This window comes from Hyla sarda, unplaced genomic scaffold, assembly GCF_029499605.1.
Source record: "Hyla sarda isolate aHylSar1 unplaced genomic scaffold, aHylSar1.hap1 scaffold_1684, whole genome shotgun sequence".
Lineage (NCBI taxonomy): Eukaryota > Metazoa > Chordata > Amphibia > Anura > Hylidae > Hyla > Hyla sarda.
In genome coordinates this window covers 1-21,988 of record NW_026608324.1, presented here as the reverse complement: position 1 = coordinate 21,988, position 21,988 = coordinate 1, and the positions used below count along the sequence as shown (strand labels likewise).

The 21,988-nt window shown below is 45.2% G+C and overlaps 7 non-coding genes and 2 pseudogenes across 7 annotated transcripts; all 9 read left to right on the top strand.

The window, feature by feature from the left end:
• Positions 1–187: 187 nt before the first annotated feature.
• Positions 188–320, top strand: LOC130311892 (U2 spliceosomal RNA; annotated as a pseudogene).
• Positions 321–5,346: 5,026 nt separating this feature from the next.
• Positions 5,347–5,550, top strand: LOC130311891 (U2 spliceosomal RNA; annotated as a pseudogene).
• Positions 5,551–7,616: 2,066 nt separating this feature from the next.
• On the top strand, positions 7,617–7,807 carry LOC130311868 (U2 spliceosomal RNA). Its single transcript, XR_008860139.1, has one exon. It is a non-coding gene; the product is annotated as a U2 spliceosomal RNA (small nuclear RNA).
• A 2,091-nt stretch (positions 7,808–9,898) lies between these two features.
• Positions 9,899–10,089, top strand: LOC130311867 (U2 spliceosomal RNA). Its single transcript, XR_008860138.1, has one exon. It is a non-coding gene; the product is annotated as a U2 spliceosomal RNA (small nuclear RNA).
• Positions 10,090–12,174: 2,085 nt separating this feature from the next.
• LOC130311865 (U2 spliceosomal RNA) lies at positions 12,175–12,365 on the top strand. Its single transcript, XR_008860137.1, has one exon. It is a non-coding gene; the product is annotated as a U2 spliceosomal RNA (small nuclear RNA).
• Positions 12,366–14,449: 2,084 nt separating this feature from the next.
• On the top strand, positions 14,450–14,640 carry LOC130311894 (U2 spliceosomal RNA). Its single transcript, XR_008860163.1, has one exon. It is a non-coding gene; the product is annotated as a U2 spliceosomal RNA (small nuclear RNA).
• Positions 14,641–16,729: 2,089 nt separating this feature from the next.
• LOC130311893 (U2 spliceosomal RNA) lies at positions 16,730–16,920 on the top strand. The gene has a single exon (XR_008860162.1). It is a non-coding gene; the product is annotated as a U2 spliceosomal RNA (small nuclear RNA).
• Positions 16,921–19,002: 2,082 nt separating this feature from the next.
• On the top strand, positions 19,003–19,193 carry LOC130311888 (U2 spliceosomal RNA). The gene has a single exon (XR_008860159.1). It is a non-coding gene; the product is annotated as a U2 spliceosomal RNA (small nuclear RNA).
• A 2,088-nt stretch (positions 19,194–21,281) lies between these two features.
• On the top strand, positions 21,282–21,472 carry LOC130311876 (U2 spliceosomal RNA). Its single transcript, XR_008860147.1, has one exon. It is a non-coding gene; the product is annotated as a U2 spliceosomal RNA (small nuclear RNA).
• Positions 21,473–21,988: the final 516 nt, after the last annotated feature.

The following is a 21,988-nucleotide window of genomic DNA, read 5'->3' as shown; positions in this document are numbered from 1 at the left end:
GAGTGCAATGGGCCCCTGTCTTGCTGCTTAGCAATAATGGTATGGGTTTAGGTTCTGCTGTGTGTACTGGTGGTTGACTGCCCCCCAGCCCAGAGTGTGCATGGAAAATTGTCTGGCAGCCTCCCTGACAGCAAGCAGTGATAGTGCCCATGAAGGGGACCTTGTTGGGCCCGCCCCTTTCACGGTTATCGCTTCTCGGCCTTTTGGCTAAGATCAAGTGTAGTAATACAGGAGATCTGGTCAGAAGGTACTCGGGTACCCCTCTCCTCGGCCTTGTGGGATCGCCCAGGTTTATTGCCTGGGCTTCACCCACTTGTTGCTATTGGGGAGAGGGCCTAGTCCCAGGGTAACGAGTAGCGATCGCCTCTCAAGACCTTCGGGTGGAGAGAGGTTAGAACCATGGATGATGATCCGGATCCAGGTTCTGTGCCGGCATACGCAAGGATCAAAAACACCGTGAGAGTCATTCTCACGGATGATACCAAAAGGGCGGACGATTTGAAATTCGTAGTAGAGGACGTGCTCGGAGGAGTTTTCGGAATACAGAAGGGCGAGATATTGGCAATCCAGGACTACCCGAAGCGTAAAATTTTTGATGTGACGTTCACACAAAATGGCATCCACAGAGATTTTGTTACCAGAGCTGCTGCGAGTAAAGACAAAAAGCTTCAGGGTGTCCGGATTATTGAGCACGTTCTAGACGATATTAAGCTGGTGGTAGTAAAGATGTATTCCCCTTTCGCCAACCTACACGATGTTGAGTTGTTTTTACAAGTCTATTTTAGTAAGGTTGAGTGCAGAGGAAAAATCATGAACAGCTGTGGCATCTGGACATCTAAGTGGAGATTTCAGGTTACATGCAAAAAAGATGACAGATTGCCAGGGGGAATACAACTACCACCAGCTCGTTTTAAAATAAATAATATGTGTGGCGACCTCTTTTATGCGGGGATGCCAAGCTACTGCAGGAAGTGTCACAGATATGGACACACAAAAGAAAACTGTGAAAGTACATGCAAAAAATGTGGTAGCACACAGCACGAGACAGAGAAATGCACAAGAGGAGGGAGGTGCAATTTCTGTCAACAATTCGGTCACCTTTTCTCCTCTTGTCCCCACAGACATAGGACGGAGCAGCAGTGGCAACCCTGGAGGCAGCAAGGACAGCAACCGGGACACCAGCCGAGGCAAGCAGAGCCAGTGATTACCCCCCCACAAGAGGTAAGCGGTGAGATGGAGAAGGAGAAAGACCCCCCTCAGGCAAAAGGAGGGGACCCTAAAGAGCAGAGGATGGCCAAAAAACGTGCAAGTGGTGGAAAAACTGGCCCCCAGGAGCATGCTGGGTTAAGAGAGGAGCGGACGGCGGCCGAATCCGCTCCTCAGCAACCTCTGGCTCAGGGTCCCCCTGAGAGCGATGATCCGGGTGGAGAGGTGAAGGTTAAAAGGCGGAGGGGCTCCAGAAGACTCTATTCGGAGGCGGTCCAGGGGGAGCCGATGGAAGTACCTGCGGATGCAGGGAACCCAAGTGACGTTCCTCCACAGGTCCCCATAGGGGATACCCCCCCTCCTCCCTGCCAGGAGGAGGTTTCAGGGGTGACCGTCTCTGAGGTACCAGAGACGGAACTAAGTGAACACCCGACCCCTATGGAGGGGCAAGAGGTGGAAGAACCCAATGAGTCTGGAGCCCTGATTGCCAGGATGCCCGAGAACAACTATGCCTCAATCATGATGGAGGAGGGGGGTCGGCTGAGTGATGGTGCCTCCTCTCCTGCTTCCTCTATGCGTACAGTTGAGTCAGATTTTGGGGGGTATGAGGCTTCGGAGGGGGAATCAGAGGTGTAAGACGTTTTCTTGTACATTCCCATGGCTGAGTTGTCCGGTCTGTCCTTGAACGTGAGAAGTGTGAGCGCCAGAGTAAGAAGGGTTGCCCTATTTAATTACTTGTCGGTTTTTGCTGCTTCCGTCCTTTTCCTGCAGGAATGTGGCATCCCGCACAGATTAAATTATAAAGAATATGAAGATGATTGGGTGCACGGTCCATCAGTCTGGTCTGGATCAAATGAGTCCAGATCAGCAGGGGTCGCCATACTTTTTAAAGGGAACGTTTTAATTGAGAGTTTTAACGAAATTTTACCAGGCAGAATTTTATTGGTCAACGCTTTTATTAATGGTATTAAATGGCAGTTTTTAAATTTTTATGGTTCTCCTGATAAGAATGAAAGAATAAAAATGTTGGAGATTTTACCCCTTTTTATTAACAATTCTAGTCCTCTTGTTTTATCAGGTGATTTTAATTGTATTTTAAGGGGAGAACGCTGTTTTTCGAACGCAGTGAGTAGGAACTATGACAAGACGTCTTTTATGTTAAAAAACTTGATTTTAGATTTTAATCTCACTGATGTTTTTAAAAAATGTAATTTTAACGTACCAGAGGAAGACGGTGTTACCTGGAGCAATGCAAGCTGTAGCTCCAGGATAGATTTTATTTTTTGTTCTTATCAAGTACTGCCTTTTAACTGTGATCTTTTTACCAATGTTTTTTCTGACCATAAATTATTGTATTTTAAAGTTAAAAGTGATTTTAAAAGGAGAACTGGTAGGAATGCCTGGAAGTTAAACGTGTCCCTTTTAGAAGATCCGCAGGTTTTATCAGATTTTATCACCTTTTACAAGGAATGCAGACGAGTAAAAGACCCCAACACTCCCACCAGTATCTGGTGGGAAAAAATGAAACTAAAAATAAAAGAATTTTTTATCCGTGTTGGGGTTAGGAAAGCTAAAGAAAAACGTGAATTTTATAATATCCTAAATACTCGTCTGCAAACCCTGTACAAATTCAGAGCACATGGGATGGAGGTGGAGAAGGAGGTACATGATCTTAAAAAAGAAATAACTAAGTGCCTGGAGCAGAAAGGAAAAGAAATTATCTTTAGGTCTCGAATACAGCATCTTGAGGAAAACGAGACCTGCTCCAGGTATTTTTTTAAGAAAATACATGAAAATAGAAGGTTAATAGAAAACATTGAAGGAGTGAATGATGTACAGGGTATTTTAAAAAAGGTGCAAGAGTTTTATGCGGATCTTTTTAATGTAAAACACATTGATGAATGTTTTATGAATGACTCGTTAAAGGAGATCACCAATTTTTTAGATCCTGTCTCACAGTCTTTTTTATTGCAGAATATTTCAGAGCAGGAGATTTTAGAGACCGTCAAGAGTTTTAAAACAGGTAAAGTGCCTGGGCCGGATGGTATACCCATTGAATTTTATGTTACTTTTTATGGTATTTTAAAAGAAGATTTGTTCTCCCTTTTTACGGAAGTCTTTAAGTCTAAAATCCTCCCAGGCTCATGGAAGAAGGGTGATGTCTCCCTGCTATTCAAAAAGGGAGACCGGTCGGAACTCAAAAACTGGAGACCAATCACCCTTCTGAACTGCGACTATAAAATAATGGCGAAACTGTGTGCTAACCGCTTAAAGAACGTAATCCATAAAATAATTCATACAAACCAAGTCTGTGGGGTGCCTGGGAGGAGTTTATGGGAGAACCTAAACCTTTTAAAGGATGTAATTAGCGACACCAAATTAAGAAAAGGAAAGCTGGCGGTTTTATCCATAGATTTTGAAAAAGCTTTCGACAGGGTGTCACATTTTTATCTTTTTAAGGTTTTAGAGAAAATGGGTATACCTGATGGCTTTTTATTGTCTCTTAGAGCTTTTTATGATAACTGTACTAGTAAAATTTTAGTAAATGGTTTTAAGACACAGGGCGTGATTTTAAATTCCGGAGTGAAGCAGGGGTGTCCCTTGTCCCCACTACTCTTCATTTGCGCAATAGAGCCTCTTTTATGTACAATACGAAAGGATAAGCAGATCCATGGAGTCCCCCTGCCAGGAGGAGGGGGACTAGAGGCGAAGGTAGTGGGGTACATGGACGATGTTGCGGTGTTTTGCAGGGACACCCCATCGCTTCAGAAGACGCTAAAACAGATTCAATATTTTAATTGTGCCTCCGGTTTTAAAGTCAATTTTAACAAAAGTAACATTTTAAACATAGGCGGAATGCCTTTGTATGATGTGCCCGTCCCTGTGTCTGAGTCGGTGCAGATTTTAGGTGTCTCCTTTGACGAGTCTAATAATGGTTTTAATAGCTGGGACTTGGTGGCTCAAAAAATAAATAAGAAAATATGTATGTGGAACATGCGAGAACTTACAATGGAAGGGAAGGTTTTAATTACAAAAATGGTGCTTTTACCTATTTTATTGTATTTAAGTCTGGTTTTCCCACCCCCCGAAATGGTTCTAAAGAAAATAACAAAAGCTTGTTTTACTTTCTTTTGGAGTTCTAAGAGCGAAAAATTAAAGAGACAAATTGTGATAAAACCGAACTCCAGGGGCGGTAAGGATTTTCCAGATTTTAAAGCTTTCCTTTTAATAAAGTTTTTTAGCATGTGTTTTACTACTGTTTTTAAAGATAGCTACTGGTCTTATTTTGTTCGTTTTAATACTGGTTATTTTATGCGGAGGAACGGCTGGTTTTCTACAGTTTTAAGTTGCCCTTATTCTTTGAATTTACCCCCTCAATACATGATTTTAGGAAAAATTTTAAACTTATATAATTTTAAAGGTAAAAGTGTTCAGGATCTGTGCAATAGCAAAAAACTACTAAAGGAAATAAAAGAAACCAGTACCGTGACTCCCATCAAAAATTTTAACGAACAGAAGTGTATACAGATTTGGAAGATGTTGAGTATTAATTATCTTTTTAATTCACAGAAGGACCTGGCCTGGAGCTGCGCACACGAGTGTCTTCCATGCCGGGCATTCCAGCACCGAAGAGGATTATCCAACTCTGCAACCTGCCCGAGGGAGGGATGCCGACAAGAGGAGACCGTGCACCATCTAATATGGACTTGTTTTTACTCGCAGAAAATATGGACAAAGATACTCCCTCTGGTAAAAAGGATAACTGGACTAAAAGACTTAAATATTGCAGTGGTTTTTTATGGTTGCCTGGAATGCCCAACACGGACTCAAGAGACTATTGCATGGAAGATCATAAACTGTGTGAAGGCAGCTCTGTGGAAGGCCAGGAATATTTTATTGTTCAAGCATGAGGTTTTATCTGTGAAGGACATTTTATCTATCTGTTTTTATGAAATGTACCAGTACTATCTTTTAGACAAGAAGAGATTTCCGCTTTTATCTAGAAAATGGTTTTTAAAAGAATGGAATTCTATCTTGTAAAGCCACCAAGTGCCCATTTTATGTTTTAATATGTTGTAAATATGTTATTTATATGTAACTGTATTTATTGACATATTTGCACAATTTTGTTAACATTATTTAATTTTTAATAAAGTTGCCCCCGTAAGGGTAGTCAAGTTAAAAAAAAAATCTGTTCTTATCAGTTTAATATCTGATACGTCCCCTATCTGGGGACCATATATTAAATGGATTTTTGAGAACGGGGGCCGATTTCGAAGCTTGCTTCCGTCGCCCTATGCATTGACCCGATATGGCAGTATCTTCGGGTACAGTGCACCACCCCCTTACAGGGTTAAAAAGAAAGATTCCTACTTTCATTGCTACCTGCTTGCTGGCTAGCCAGCTAGCCAGCCCTGTGGGCCTTGCTGCTGCTGCTGCTGCAGCCAAAAAACAAAAGGTGGTGCTGCTGCTGCTTCTGCTTCTGCTTGTGTCTGGCCGCTGTTGGAGCGTCCAGGCACAGGACTTCTGCTGCTGCTGACTAAATGGCCTCCTTAATTGGATCATTTGAGTAGCCAGCACACCTGTGCAGGTAGGGCATGACATGATAGGCAGCTGCCTTGATAGCGGGTGGGTGCTGAATGTTCCTAATTGACAAAATAAGATTAATGCTTATGAAGAAATATAAAATCTCATCCCTTCCCCAATATCGCGCCACACCCCTACCCCTTAATTCCCTGGTTGAACTTGATGGACATATGTCTTTTTTCGACCGTACTAACTATGTAACTATGTAACATAACATGGGGGGGGGGGGGTCTCCTGGCTGTTCACACAGGTGTGTCATTGCTGTACATTGACCATGCATTGCTTCTGTGGTATTGCAAAGGCAAAGACAAATGCTTCCAGCCATCCATTGCACTAATGGATTGGTCATCAGCTGGCTGTCTATGTCCCGCATCAATATAGACCAAAGTACAGAGGGTTAGGCTATGCTATTGTGCACCTACCTGATGCATCAGAAGGTGCGAGGCCCTTGCTAAATTCTGTGCACAGACTTTGAGATCTATGCTTTAGACTGTATCTAAACCTGCTCCAACATGGACTGACATTCTGGCCTACTTTCAGCCGATGCGACTTGTCTGTCGCTGAACAGTCGCTTTTTATGTATTCAGCACCTATGTATAATGTTGTAAAAATGCTCTAGAAGCTAAAGTCGCAGAAATGTCACACATATTTGGCCTGCAACTTTCTGTGCGACAAATTCAGACAGGAAAAATCAGTATAAATCCTTAGAAAATTATCCCCCAGTGTCTCCATCTGCTGGCGGTATTGAATAAGCATTGCTGCACTGATGGGGTATGCATTAGACGAAAAAAAAGAAGAAAAAGAAGAATAATACGCCCAGAAAAGAGGCGAAAAGGAGAAAAACGTAAAAAAACGTGAAAAAAAAGTAAGAGGAAGAGAAGGGTTTAAAAGTGATTTCGGCGGAGAAATATATATATATATATATATATATATATATATATATATATATACGCGCACACACACACATATATATAAACGTATTCTCTGTTGAGATATTGCAGCCGCTGCTGTGTCCAGGCCCAGGAGCCTTAGCACTGTGCTGTGATGTCACTCAATACCACTGACATCACTAGGTGTAAACAACATCTCTCCTTTGCTGTGTATGTGACTATGGAGCTGTTTGGTGATGTCGTCTATTATGGCCTTCATAGAAGCAACAGGAGATTGTTGCATCCATCTAGAACCCTCAGAACTACAGTGCTATGATGTCACTCACTTCCACAGGCCTTGCAGAGTGTAAACAACAACAACCCAGCTTTGTTGTGTATGTAACCATAGGGATTTGTGATGTCACCTAGAACCTTCACAGCAGCGACAGCTTTATGAGGAGCATCAGCACTGCTCTGCCTGAGCAGAACCATCACCGCCATAGGTTGTCAAATAACCCGGGTTTAACCCACACAGGTAAGTCCAATGGGGTGCAGGCATGTCCTCTATGCTTACAGCTTCCCGTGGGTGTTGGTTTGATACCGTTTGGGGACAGCCAAGGAGGCATCTGCAGGCAACAAAGGTAGGTGTGTGCTTGTGTGTGTGTTTCCTATGCAGATCCTAAGCCCAGTGTCACATGCAAGTAGGAGGAGTAAGAAGGGTTCCTGGCAAATCCGGGTTATGGATTGCATTTAAAAAGGCCCCGTGGGAGTGCAATGGGCCCCTGTCTTGCTGCTTAGCAATAATGGTATGGGTTTAGGTTCTGCTGTGTGTACTGGTGGTTGACTGCCCCCCAGCCCAGAGTGTGCATGGAAAATTGTCTGGCAGCCTCCCTGACAGCAAGCAGTGATAGTGCCCATGAAGGGGACCTTGTTGGGCCCGCCCCTTTCACGGTTATCGCTTCTCGGCCTTTTGGCTAAGATCAAGTGTAGTATCTGTTCTTATCAGTTTAATATCTGATACGTCCCCTATCTGGGGACCATATATTAAATGGATTTTTGAGAACGGGGGCCGATTTCGAAGCTTGCTTCCGTCGCCCTATGCATTGACCCGATATGGCAGTATCTTCGGGTACAGTGCACCACCCCCTTACAGGGTTAAAAAGAAAGATTCCTACTTTCATTGCTACCTGCTTGCTGGCTAGCCAGCTAGCCAGCCCTGTGGGCCTTGCTGCTGCTGCTGCTGCAGCCAAAAAACAAAAGGTGGTGCTGCTGCTGCTTCTGCTTCTGCTTGTGTCTGGCCGCTGTTGGAGCGTCCAGGCACAGGACTTCTGCTGCTGCTGACTAAATGGCCTCCTTAATTGGATCATTTGAGTAGCCAGCACACCTGTGCAGGTAGGGCATGACATGATAGGCAGCTGCCTTGATAGCGGGTGGGTGCTGAATGTTCCTAATTGACAAAATAAGATTAATGCTTATGAAGAAATATAAAATCTCATCCCTTCCCCAATATCGCGCCACACCCCTACCCCTTAATTCCCTGGTTGAACTTGATGGACATATGTCTTTTTTCGACCGTACTAACTATGTAACTATGTAACATAACATGGGGGGGGGGGGGGTCTCCTGGCTGTTCACACAGGTGTGTCATTGCTGTACATTGACCATGCATTGCTTCTGTGGTATTGCAAAGGCAAAGACAAATGCTTCCAGCCATCCATTGCACTAATGGATTGGTCATCAGCTGGCTGTCTATGTCCCGCATCAATATAGACCAAAGTACAGAGGGTTAGGCTATGCTATTGTGCACCTACCTGATGCATCAGAAGGTGCGAGGCCCTTGCTAAATTCTGTGCACAGACTTTGAGATCTATGCTTTAGACTGTATCTAAACCTGCTCCAACATGGACTGACATTCTGGCCTACTTTCAGCCGATGCGACTTGTCTGTCGCTGAACAGTCGCTTTTTATGTATTCAGCACCTATGTATAATGTTGTAAAAATGCTCTAGAAGCTAAAGTCGCAGAAATGTCACACATATTTGGCCTGCAACTTTCTGTGCGACAAATTCAGACAGGAAAAATCAGTATAAATCCTTAGAAAATTATCCCCCAGTGTCTCCATCTGCTGGCGGTATTGAATAAGCATTGCTGCACTGATGGGGTATGCATTAGACGAAAAAAAAGAAGAAAAAGAAGAATAATACGCCCAGAAAAGAGGCGAAAAGGAGAAAAACGTAAAAAAACGTGAAAAAAAAGTAAGAGGAAGAGAAGGGAAAAAAAGGTGGAAATGGGTTTAAAAGTGATTTCGGCGGAGAATATATATATATATATATATATATATATATATATATATATATATATATACGCGCACACACACACATATATATAAACGTATTCTCCGTTGAGATATTGCAGCCGCTGCTGTGTCCAGGCCCAGGAGCCTTAGCACTGTGCTGTGATGTCACTCAATACCACTGACATCACTAGGTGTAAACAACATCTCTCCTTTGCTGTGTATGTGACTATGGAGCTGTTTGGTGATGTCGTCTATTATGGCCTTCATAGAAGCAACAGGAGATTGTTGCATCCATCTAGAACCCTCAGAACTACAGTGCTATGATGTCACTCACTTCCACAGGCCTTGCAGAGTGTAAACAACAACAACCCAGCTTTGTTGTGTATGTAACCATAGGGATTTGTGATGTCACCTAGAACCTTCACAGCAGCGACAGCTTTATGAGGAGCATCAGCACTGCTCTGCCTGAGCAGAACCATCACCGCCATAGGTTGTCAAATAACCCGGGTTTAACCCACACAGGTAAGTCCAATGGGGTGCAGGCATGTCCTCTATGCTTACAGCTTCCCGTGGGTGTTGGTTTGATACCGTTTGGGGACAGCCAAGGAGGCATCTGCAGGCAACAAAGGTAGGTGTGTGCTTGTGTGTGTGTTTCCTATGCAGATCCTAAGCCCAGTGTCACATGCAAGTAGGAGGAGTAAGAAGGGTTCCTGGCAAATCCGGGTTATGGATTGCATTTAAAAAGGCCCCGTGGGAGTGCAATGGGCCCCTGTCTTGCTGCTTAGCAATAATGGTATGGGTTTAGGTTCTGCTGTGTGTACTGGTGGTTGACTGCCCCCCAGCCCAGAGTGTGCATGGAAAATTGTCTGGCAGCCTCCCTGACAGCAAGCAGTGATAGTGCCCATGAAGGGGACCTTGTTGGGCCCGCCCCTTTCACGGTTATCGCTTCTCGGCCTTTTGGCTAAGATCAAGTGTAGTATCTGTTCTTATCAGTTTAATATCTGATACGTCCCCTATCTGGGGACCATATATTAAATGGATTTTTGAGAACGGGGGCCGATTTCGAAGCTTGCTTCCGTCGCCCTATGCATTGACCCGATATGGCAGTATCTTCGGGTACAGTGCACCACCCCCTTACAGGGTTAAAAAGAAAGATTCCTACTTTCATTGCTACCTGCTTGCTGGCTAGCCAGCTAGCCAGCCCTGTGGGCCTTGCTGCTGCTGCTGCTGCAGCCAAAAAACAAAAGGTGGTGCTGCTGCTGCTTCTGCTTCTGCTTGTGTCTGGCCGCTGTTGGAGCGTCCAGGCACAGGACTTCTGCTGCTGCTGACTAAATGGCCTCCTTAATTGGATCATTTGAGTAGCCAGCACACCTGTGCAGGTAGGGCATGACATGATAGGCAGCTGCCTTGATAGCGGGTGGGTGCTGAATGTTCCTAATTGACAAAATAAGATTAATGCTTATGAAGAAATATAAAATCTCATCCCTTCCCCAATATCGCGCCACACCCCTACCCCTTAATTCCCTGGTTGAACTTGATGGACATATGTCTTTTTTCGACCGTACTAACTATGTAACTATGTAACATAACATGGGGGGGGGGGGTCTCCTGGCTGTTCACACAGGTGTGTCATTGCTGTACATTGACCATGCATTGCTTCTGTGGTATTGCAAAGGCAAAGACAAATGCTTCCAGCCATCCATTGCACTAATGGATTGGTCATCAGCTGGCTGTCTATGTCCCGCATCAATATAGACCAAAGTACAGAGGGTTAGGCTATGCTATTGTGCACCTACCTGATGCATCAGAAGGTGCGAGGCCCTTGCTAAATTCTGTGCACAGACTTTGAGATCTATGCTTTAGACTGTATCTAAACCTGCTCCAACATGGACTGACATTCTGGCCTACTTTCAGCCGATGCGACTTGTCTGTCGCTGAACAGTCGCTTTTTATGTATTCAGCACCTATGTATAATGTTGTAAAAATGCTCTAGAAGCTAAAGTCGCAGAAATGTCACACATATTTGGCCTGCAACTTTCTGTGCGACAAATTCAGACAGGAAAAATCAGTATAAATCCTTAGAAAATTATCCCCCAGTGTCTCCATCTGCTGGCGGTATTGAATAAGCATTGCTGCACTGATGGGGTATGCATTAGACGAAAAAAAAGAAGAAAAAGAAGAATAATACGCCCAGAAAAGAGGCGAAAAGGAGAAAAACGTAAAAAAACGTGAAAAAAAAGTAAGAGGAAGAGAAGGGAAAAAAAGGTGGAAATGGGTTTAAAAGTGATTTCGGCGGAGAATATATATATATATATATATATATATATATATATATATATATATACGCGCACACACACACATATATATAAACGTATTCTCCGTTGAGATATTGCAGCCGCTGCTGTGTCCAGGCCCAGGAGCCTTAGCACTGTGCTGTGATGTCACTCAATACCACTGACATCACTAGGTGTAAACAACATCTCTCCTTTGCTGTGTATGTGACTATGGAGCTGTTTGGTGATGTCGTCTATTATGGCCTTCATAGAAGCAACAGGAGATTGTTGCATCCATCTAGAACCCTCAGAACTACAGTGCTATGATGTCACTCACTTCCACAGGCCTTGCAGAGTGTAAACAACAACAACCCAGCTTTGTTGTGTATGTAACCATAGGGATTTGTGATGTCACCTAGAACCTTCACAGCAGCGACAGCTTTATGAGGAGCATCAGCACTGCTCTGCCTGAGCAGAACCATCACCGCCATAGGTTGTCAAATAACCCGGGTTTAACCCACACAGGTAAGTCCAATGGGGTGCAGGCATGTCCTCTATGCTTACAGCTTCCCGTGGGTGTTGGTTTGATACCGTTTGGGGACAGCCAAGGAGGCATCTGCAGGCAACAAAGGTAGGTGTGTGCTTGTGTGTGTGTTTCCTATGCAGATCCTAAGCCCAGTGTCACATGCAAGTAGGAGGAGTAAGAAGGGTTCCTGGCAAATCCGGGTTATGGATTGCATTTAAAAAGGCCCCGTGGGAGTGCAATGGGCCCCTGTCTTGCTGCTTAGCAATAATGGTATGGGTTTAGGTTCTGCTGTGTGTACTGGTGGTTGACTGCCCCCCAGCCCAGAGTGTGCATGGAAAATTGTCTGGCAGCCTCCCTGACAGCAAGCAGTGATAGTGCCCATGAAGGGGACCTTGTTGGGCCCGCCCCTTTCACGGTTATCGCTTCTCGGCCTTTTGGCTAAGATCAAGTGTAGTATCTGTTCTTATCAGTTTAATATCTGATACGTCCCCTATCTGGGGACCATATATTAAATGGATTTTTGAGAACGGGGGCCGATTTCGAAGCTTGCTTCCGTCGCCCTATGCATTGACCCGATATGGCAGTATCTTCGGGTACAGTGCACCACCCCCTTACAGGGTTAAAAAGAAAGATTCCTACTTTCATTGCTACCTGCTTGCTGGCTAGCCAGCTAGCCAGCCCTGTGGGCCTTGCTGCTGCTGCTGCTGCAGCCAAAAAACAAAAGGTGGTGCTGCTGCTTCTGCTTCTGCTTGTGTCTGGCCGCTGTTGGAGCGTCCAGGCACAGGACTTCTGCTGCTGCTGACTAAATGGCCTCCTTAATTGGATCATTTGAGTAGCCAGCACACCTGTGCAGGTAGGGCATGACATGATAGGCAGCTGCCTTGATAGCGGGTGGGTGCTGAATGTTCCTAATTGACAAAATAAGATTAATGCTTATGAAGAAATATAAAATCTCATCCCTTCCCCAATATCGCGCCACACCCCTACCCCTTAATTCCCTGGTTGAACTTGATGGACATATGTCTTTTTTCGACCGTACTAACTATGTAACTATGTAACATAACATGGGGGGGGGGGGTCTCCTGGCTGTTCACACAGGTGTGTCATTGCTGTACATTGACCATGCATTGCTTCTGTGGTATTGCAAAGGCAAAGACAAATGCTTCCAGCCATCCATTGCACTAATGGATTGGTCATCAGCTGGCTGTCTATGTCCCGCATCAATATAGACCAAAGTACAGAGGGTTAGGCTATGCTATTGTGCACCTACCTGATGCATCAGAAGGTGCGAGGCCCTTGCTAAATTCTGTGCACAGACTTTGAGATCTATGCTTTAGACTGTATCTAAACCTGCTCCAACATGGACTGACATTCTGGCCTACTTTCAGCCGATGCGACTTGTCTGTCGCTGAACAGTCGCTTTTTATGTATTCAGCACCTATGTATAATGTTGTAAAAATGCTCTAGAAGCTAAAGTCGCAGAAATGTCACACATATTTGGCCTGCAACTTTCTGTGCGACAAATTCAGACAGGAAAAATCAGTATAAATCCTTAGAAAATTATCCCCCAGTGTCTCCATCTGCTGGCGGTATTGAATAAGCATTGCTGCACTGATGGGGTATGCATTAGACGAAAAAAAAGAAGAAAAAGAAGAATAATACGCCCAGAAAAGAGGCGAAAAGGAGAAAAACGTAAAAAAACGTGAAAAAAAAGTAAGAGGAAGAGAAGGGAAAAAAAGGTGGAAATGGGTTTAAAAGTGATTTCGGCGGAGAATATATATATATATATATATATATATATATATATATATATATATATACGCGCACACACACACATATATATAAACGTATTCTCCGTTGAGATATTGCAGCCGCTGCTGTGTCCAGGCCCAGGAGCCTTAGCACTGTGCTGTGATGTCACTCAATACCACTGACATCACTAGGTGTAAACAACATCTCTCCTTTGCTGTGTATGTGACTATGGAGCTGTTTGGTGATGTCGTCTATTATGGCCTTCATAGAAGCAACAGGAGATTGTTGCATCCATCTAGAACCCTCAGAACTACAGTGCTATGATGTCACTCACTTCCACAGGCCTTGCAGAGTGTAAACAACAACAACCCAGCTTTGTTGTGTATGTAACCATAGGGATTTGTGATGTCACCTAGAACCTTCACAGCAGCGACAGCTTTATGAGGAGCATCAGCACTGCTCTGCCTGAGCAGAACCATCACCGCCATAGGTTGTCAAATAACCCGGGTTTAACCCACACAGGTAAGTCCAATGGGGTGCAGGCATGTCCTCTATGCTTACAGCTTCCCGTGGGTGTTGGTTTGATACCGTTTGGGGACAGCCAAGGAGGCATCTGCAGGCAACAAAGGTAGGTGTGTGCTTGTGTGTGTGTTTCCTATGCAGATCCTAAGCCCAGTGTCACATGCAAGTAGGAGGAGTAAGAAGGGTTCCTGGCAAATCCGGGTTATGGATTGCATTTAAAAAGGCCCCGTGGGAGTGCAATGGGCCCCTGTCTTGCTGCTTAGCAATAATGGTATGGGTTTAGGTTCTGCTGTGTGTACTGGTGGTTGACTGCCCCCCAGCCCAGAGTGTGCATGGAAAATTGTCTGGCAGCCTCCCTGACAGCAAGCAGTGATAGTGCCCATGAAGGGGACCTTGTTGGGCCCGCCCCTTTCACGGTTATCGCTTCTCGGCCTTTTGGCTAAGATCAAGTGTAGTATCTGTTCTTATCAGTTTAATATCTGATACGTCCCCTATCTGGGGACCATATATTAAATGGATTTTTGAGAACGGGGGCCGATTTCGAAGCTTGCTTCCGTCGCCCTATGCATTGACCCGATATGGCAGTATCTTCGGGTACAGTGCACCACCCCCTTACAGGGTTAAAAAGAAAGATTCCTACTTTCATTGCTACCTGCTTGCTGGCTAGCCAGCTAGCCAGCCCTGTGGGCCTTGCTGCTGCTGCTGCTGCAGCCAAAAAACAAAAGGTGGTGCTGCTGCTGCTTCTGCTTCTGCTTGTGTCTGGCCGCTGTTGGAGCGTCCAGGCACAGGACTTCTGCTGCTGCTGACTAAATGGCCTCCTTAATTGGATCATTTGAGTAGCCAGCACACCTGTGCAGGTAGGGCATGACATGATAGGCAGCTGCCTTGATAGCGGGTGGGTGCTGAATGTTCCTAATTGACAAAATAAGATTAATGCTTATGAAGAAATATAAAATCTCATCCCTTCCCCAATATCGCGCCACACCCCTACCCCTTAATTCCCTGGTTGAACTTGATGGACATATGTCTTTTTTCGACCGTACTAACTATGTAACTATGTAACATAACATGGGGGGGGGGGGGTCTCCTGGCTGTTCACACAGGTGTGTCATTGCTGTACATTGACCATGCATTGCTTCTGTGGTATTGCAAAGGCAAAGACAAATGCTTCCAGCCATCCATTGCACTAATGGATTGGTCATCAGCTGGCTGTCTATGTCCCGCATCAATATAGACCAAAGTACAGAGGGTTAGGCTATGCTATTGTGCACCTACCTGATGCATCAGAAGGTGCGAGGCCCTTGCTAAATTCTGTGCACAGACTTTGAGATCTATGCTTTAGACTGTATCTAAACCTGCTCCAACATGGACTGACATTCTGGCCTACTTTCAGCCGATGCGACTTGTCTGTCGCTGAACAGTCGCTTTTTATGTATTCAGCACCTATGTATAATGTTGTAAAAATGCTCTAGAAGCTAAAGTCGCAGAAATGTCACACATATTTGGCCTGCAACTTTCTGTGCGACAAATTCAGACAGGAAAAATCAGTATAAATCCTTAGAAAATTATCCCCCAGTGTCTCCATCTGCTGGCGGTATTGAATAAGCATTGCTGCACTGATGGGGTATGCATTAGACGAAAAAAAAGAAGAAAAAGAAGAATAATACGCCCAGAAAAGAGGCGAAAAGGAGAAAAACGTAAAAAAACGTGAAAAAAAAGTAAGAGGAAGAGAAGGGAAAAAAAGGTGGAAATGGGTTTAAAAGTGATTTCGGCGGAGAAATATATATATATATATATATATATATATATATATATATATATATATACGCGCACACACACACATATATATAAACGTATTCTCCGTTGAGATATTGCAGCCGCTGCTGTGTCCAGGCCCAGGAGCCTTAGCACTGTGCTGTGATGTCACTCAATACCACTGACATCACTAGGTGTAAACAACATCTCTCCTTTGCTGTGTATGTGACTATGGAGCTGTTTGGTGATGTCGTATTTTATGGCCTTCATAGAAGCAACAGGAGATTGTTGCATCCATCTAGAACCCTCAGAACTACAGTGCTATGATGTCACTCACTTCCACAGGCCTTGCAGAGTGTAAACAACAACAACCCAGCTTTGTTGTGTATGTAACCATAGGGATTTGTGATGTCACCTAGAACCTTCACAGCAGCGACAGCTTTATGAGGAGCATCAGCACTGCTCTGCCTGAGCAGAACCATCACCGCCATAGGTTGTCAAATAACCCGGGTTTAACCCACACAGGTAAGTCCAATGGGGTGCAGGCATGTCCTCTATGCTTACAGCTTCCCGTGGGTGTTGGTTTGATACCGTTTGGGGACAGCCAAGGAGGCATCTGCAGGCAACAAAGGTAGGTGTGTGCTTGTGTGTGTGTTTCCTATGCAGATCCTAAGCCCAGTGTCACATGCAAGTAGGAGGAGTAAGAAGGGTTCCTGGCAAATCCGGGTTATGGATTGCATTTAAAAAGGCCCCGTGGGAGTGCAATGGGCCCCTGTCTTGCTGCTTAGCAATAATGGTATGGGTTTAGGTTCTGCTGTGTGTACTGGTGGTTGACTGCCCCCCAGCCCAGAGTGTGCATGGAAAATTGTCTGGCAGCCTCCCTGACAGCAAGCAGTGATAGTGCCCATGAAGGGGACCTTGTTGGGCCCGCCCCTTTCACGGTTATCGCTTCTCGGCCTTTTGGCTAAGATCAAGTGTAGTATCTGTTCTTATCAGTTTAATATCTGATACGTCCCCTATCTGGGGACCATATATTAAATGGATTTTTGAGAACGGGGGCCGATTTCGAAGCTTGCTTCCGTCGCCCTATGCATTGACCCGATATGGCAGTATCTTCGGGTACAGTGCACCACCCCCTTACAGGGTTAAAAAGAAAGATTCCTACTTTCATTGCTACCTGCTTGCTGGCTAGCCAGCTAGCCAGCCCTGTGGGCCTTGCTGCTGCTGCTGCTGCAGCCAAAAAACAAAAGGTGGTGCTGCTGCTGCTTCTGCTTCTGCTTGTGTCTGGCCGCTGTTGGAGCGTCCAGGCACAGGACTTCTGCTGCTGCTGACTAAATGGCCTCCTTAATTGGATCATTTGAGTAGCCAGCACACCTGTGCAGGTAGGGCATGACATGATAGGCAGCTGCCTTGATAGCGGGTGGGTGCTGAATGTTCCTAATTGACAAAATAAGATTAATGCTTATGAAGAAATATAAAATCTCATCCCTTCCCCAATATCGCGCCACACCCCTACCCCTTAATTCCCTGGTTGAACTTGATGGACATATGTCTTTTTTCGACCGTACTAACTATGTAACTATGTAACATAACATGGGGGGGGGGGGGTCTCCTGGCTGTTCACACAGGTGTGTCATTGCTGTACATTGACCATGCATTGCTTCTGTGGTATTGCAAAGGCAAAGACAAATGCTTCCAGCCATCCATTGCACTAATGGATTGGTCATCAGCTGGCTGTCTATGTCCCGCATCAATATAGACCAAAGTACAGAGGGTTAGGCTATGCTATTGTGCACCTACCTGATGCATCAGAAGGTGCGAGGCCCTTGCTAAATTCTGTGCACAGACTTTGAGATCTATGCTTTAGACTGTATCTAAACCTGCTCCAACATGGACTGACATTCTGGCCTACTTTCAGCCGATGCGACTTGTCTGTCGCTGAACAGTCGCTTTTTATGTATTCAGCACCTATGTATAATGTTGTAAAAATGCTCTAGAAGCTAAAGTCGCAGAAATGTCACACATATTTGGCCTGCAACTTTCTGTGCGACAAATTCAGACAGGAAAAATCAGTATAAATCCTTAGAAAATTATCCCCCAGTGTCTCCATCTGCTGGCGGTATTGAATAAGCATTGCTGCACTGATGGGGTATGCATTAGACGAAAAAAAAGAAGAAAAAGAAGAATAATACGCCCAGAAAAGAGGCGAAAAGGAGAAAAACGTAAAAAAACGTGAAAAAAAAGTAAGAGGAAGAGAAGGGAAAAAAAGGTGGAAATGGGTTTAAAAGTGATTTCGGCGGAGAATATATATATATATATATATATATATATATATATATATATACGCGCACACACACACATATATATAAACGTATTCTCCGTTGAGATATTGCAGCCGCTGCTGTGTCCAGGCCCAGGAGCCTTAGCACTGTGCTGTGATGTCACTCAATACCACTGACATCACTAGGTGTAAACAACATCTCTCCTTTGCTGTGTATGTGACTATGGAGCTGTTTGGTGATGTCGTCTATTATGGCCTTCATAGAAGCAACAGGAGATTGTTGCATCCATCTAGAACCCTCAGAACTACAGTGCTATGATGTCACTCACTTCCACAGGCCTTGCAGAGTGTAAACAACAACAACCCAGCTTTGTTGTGTATGTAACCATAGGGATTTGTGATGTCACCTAGAACCTTCACAGCAGCGACAGCTTTATGAGGAGCATCAGCACTGCTCTGCCTGAGCAGAACCATCACCGCCATAGGTTGTCAAATAACCCGGGTTTAACCCACACAGGTAAGTCCAATGGGGTGCAGGCATGTCCTCTATGCTTACAGCTTCCCGTGGGTGTTGGTTTGATACCGTTTGGGGACAGCCAAGGAGGCATCTGCAGGCAACAAAGGTAGGTGTGTGCTTGTGTGTGTGTTTCCTATGCAGATCCTAAGCCCAGTGTCACATGCAAGTAGGAGGAGTAAGAAGGGTTCCTGGCAAATCCGGGTTATGGATTGCATTTAAAAAGGCCCCGTGGGAGTGCAATGGGCCCCTGTCTTGCTGCTTAGCAATAATGGTATGGGTTTAGGTTCTGCTGTGTGTACTGGTGGTTGACTGCCCCCCAGCCCAGAGTGTGCATGGAAAATTGTCTGGCAGCCTCCCTGACAGCAAGCAGTGATAGTGCCCATGAAGGGGACCTTGTTGGGCCCGCCCCTTTCACGGTTATCGCTTCTCGGCCTTTTGGCTAAGATCAAGTGTAGTATCTGTTCTTATCAGTTTAATATCTGATACGTCCCCTATCTGGGGACCATATATTAAATGGATTTTTGAGAACGGGGGCCGATTTCGAAGCTTGCTTCCGTCGCCCTATGCATTGACCCGATATGGCAGTATCTTCGGGTACAGTGCACCACCCCCTTACAGGGTTAAAAAGAAAGATTCCTACTTTCATTGCTACCTGCTTGCTGGCTAGCCAGCTAGCCAGCCCTGTGGGCCTTGCTGCTGCTGCTGCTGCAGCCAAAAAACAAAAGGTGGTGCTGCTGCTGCTTCTGCTTCTGCTTGTGTCTGGCCGCTGTTGGAGCGTCCAGGCACAGGACTTCTGCTGCTGCTGACTAAATGGCCTCCTTAATTGGATCATTTGAGTAGCCAGCACACCTGTGCAGGTAGGGCATGACATGATAGGCAGCTGCCTTGATAGCGGGTGGGTGCTGAATGTTCCTAATTGACAAAATAAGATTAATGCTTATGAAGAAATATAAAATCTCATCCCTTCCCCAATATCGCGCCACACCCCTACCCCTTAATTCCCTGGTTGAACTTGATGGACATATGTCTTTTTTCGACCGTACTAACTATGTAACTATGTAACATAACATGGGGGGGGGGGGTCTCCTGGCTGTTCACACAGGTGTGTCATTGCTGTACATTGACCATGCATTGCTTCTGTGGTATTGCAAAGGCAAAGACAAATGCTTCCAGCCATCCATTGCACTAATGGATTGGTCATCAGCTGGCTGTCTATGTCCCGCATCAATATAGACCAAAGTACAGAGGGTTAGGCTATGCTATTGTGCACCTACCTGATGCATCAGAAGGTGCGAGGCCCTTGCTAAATTCTGTGCACAGACTTTGAGATCTATGCTTTAGACTGTATCTAAACCTGCTCCAACATGGACTGACATTCTGGCCTACTTTCAGCCGATGCGACTTGTCTGTCGCTGAACAGTCGCTTTTTATGTATTCAGCACCTATGTATAATGTTGTAAAAATGCTCTAGAAGCTAAAGTCGCAGAAATGTCACACATATTTGGCCTGCAACTTTCTGTGCGACAAATTCAGACAGGAAAAATCAGTATAAATCCTTAGAAAATTATCCCCCAGTGTCTCCATCTGCTGGCGGTATTGAATAAGCATTGCTGCACTGATGGGGTATGCATTAGACGAAAAAAAAGAAGAAAAAGAAGAATAATACGCCCAGAAAAGAGGCGAAAAGGAGAAAAACGTAAAAAAACGTGAAAAAAAAGTAAGAGGAAGAGAAGGGAAAAAAAGGTGGAAATGGGTTTAAAAGTGATTTCGGCGGAGAAATATATATATATATATATATATATATATATATATATATATATATATACGCGCACACACACACATATATATAAACGTATTCTCCGTTGAGATATTGCAGCCGCTGCTGTGTCCAGGCCCAGGAGCCTTAGCACTGTGCTGTGATGTCACTCAATACCACTGACATCACTAGGTGTAAACAACATCTCTCCTTTGCTGTGTATGTGACTATGGAGCTGTTTGGTGATGTCGTCTATTATGGCCTTCATAGAAGCAACAGGAGATTGTTGCATCCATCTAGAACCCTCAGAACTACAGTGCTATGATGTCACTCACTTCCACAGGCCTTGCAGAGTGTAAACAACAACAACCCAGCTTTGTTGTGTATGTAACCATAGGGATTTGTGATGTCACCTAGAACCTTCACAGCAGCGACAGCTTTATGAGGAGCATCAGCACTGCTCTGCCTGAGCAGAACCATCACCGCCATAGGTTGTCAAATAACCCGGGTTTAACCCACACAGGTAAGTCCAATGGGGTGCAGGCATGTCCTCTATGCTTACAGCTTCCCGTGGGTGTTGGTTTGATACCGTTTGGGGACAGCCAAGGAGGCATCTGCAGGCAACAAAGGTAGGTGTGTGCTTGTGTGTGTGTTTCCTATGCAGATCCTAAGCCCAGTGTCACATGCAAGTAGGAGGAGTAAGAAGGGTTCCTGGCAAATCCGGGTTATGGATTGCATTTAAAAAGGCCCCGTGGGAGTGCAATGGGCCCCTGTCTTGCTGCTTAGCAATAATGGTATGGGTTTAGGTTCTGCTGTGTGTACTGGTGGTTGACTGCCCCCCAGCCCAGAGTGTGCATGGAAAATTGTCTGGCAGCCTCCCTGACAGCAAGCAGTGATAGTGCCCATGAAGGGGACCTTGTTGGGCCCGCCCCTTTCACGGTTATCGCTTCTCGGCCTTTTGGCTAAGATCAAGTGTAGTATCTGTTCTTATCAGTTTAATATCTGATACGTCCCCTATCTGGGGACCATATATTAAATGGATTTTTGAGAACGGGGGCCGATTTCGAAGCTTGCTTCCGTCGCCCTATGCATTGACCCGATATGGCAGTATCTTCGGGTACAGTGCACCACCCCCTTACAGGGTTAAAAAGAAAGATTCCTACTTTCATTGCTACCTGCTTGCTGGCTAGCCAGCTAGCCAGCCCTGTGGGCCTTGCTGCTGCTGCTGCTGCAGCCAAAAAACAAAAGGTGGTGCTGCTGCTGCTTCTGCTTCTGCTTGTGTCTGGCCGCTGTTGGAGCGTCCAGGCACAGGACTTCTGCTGCTGCTGACTAAATGGCCTCCTTAATTGGATCATTTGAGTAGCCAGCACACCTGTGCAGGTAGGGCATGACATGATAGGCAGCTGCCTTGATAGCGGGTGGGTGCTGAATGTTCCTAATTGACAAAATAAGATTAATGCTTATGAAGAAATATAAAATCTCATCCCTTCCCCAATATCGCGCCACACCCCTACCCCTTAATTCCCTGGTTGAACTTGATGGACATATGTCTTTTTTCGACCGTACTAACTATGTAACTATGTAACATAACATGGGGGGGGGGGGGTCTCCTGGCTGTTCACACAGGTGTGTCATTGCTGTACATTGAC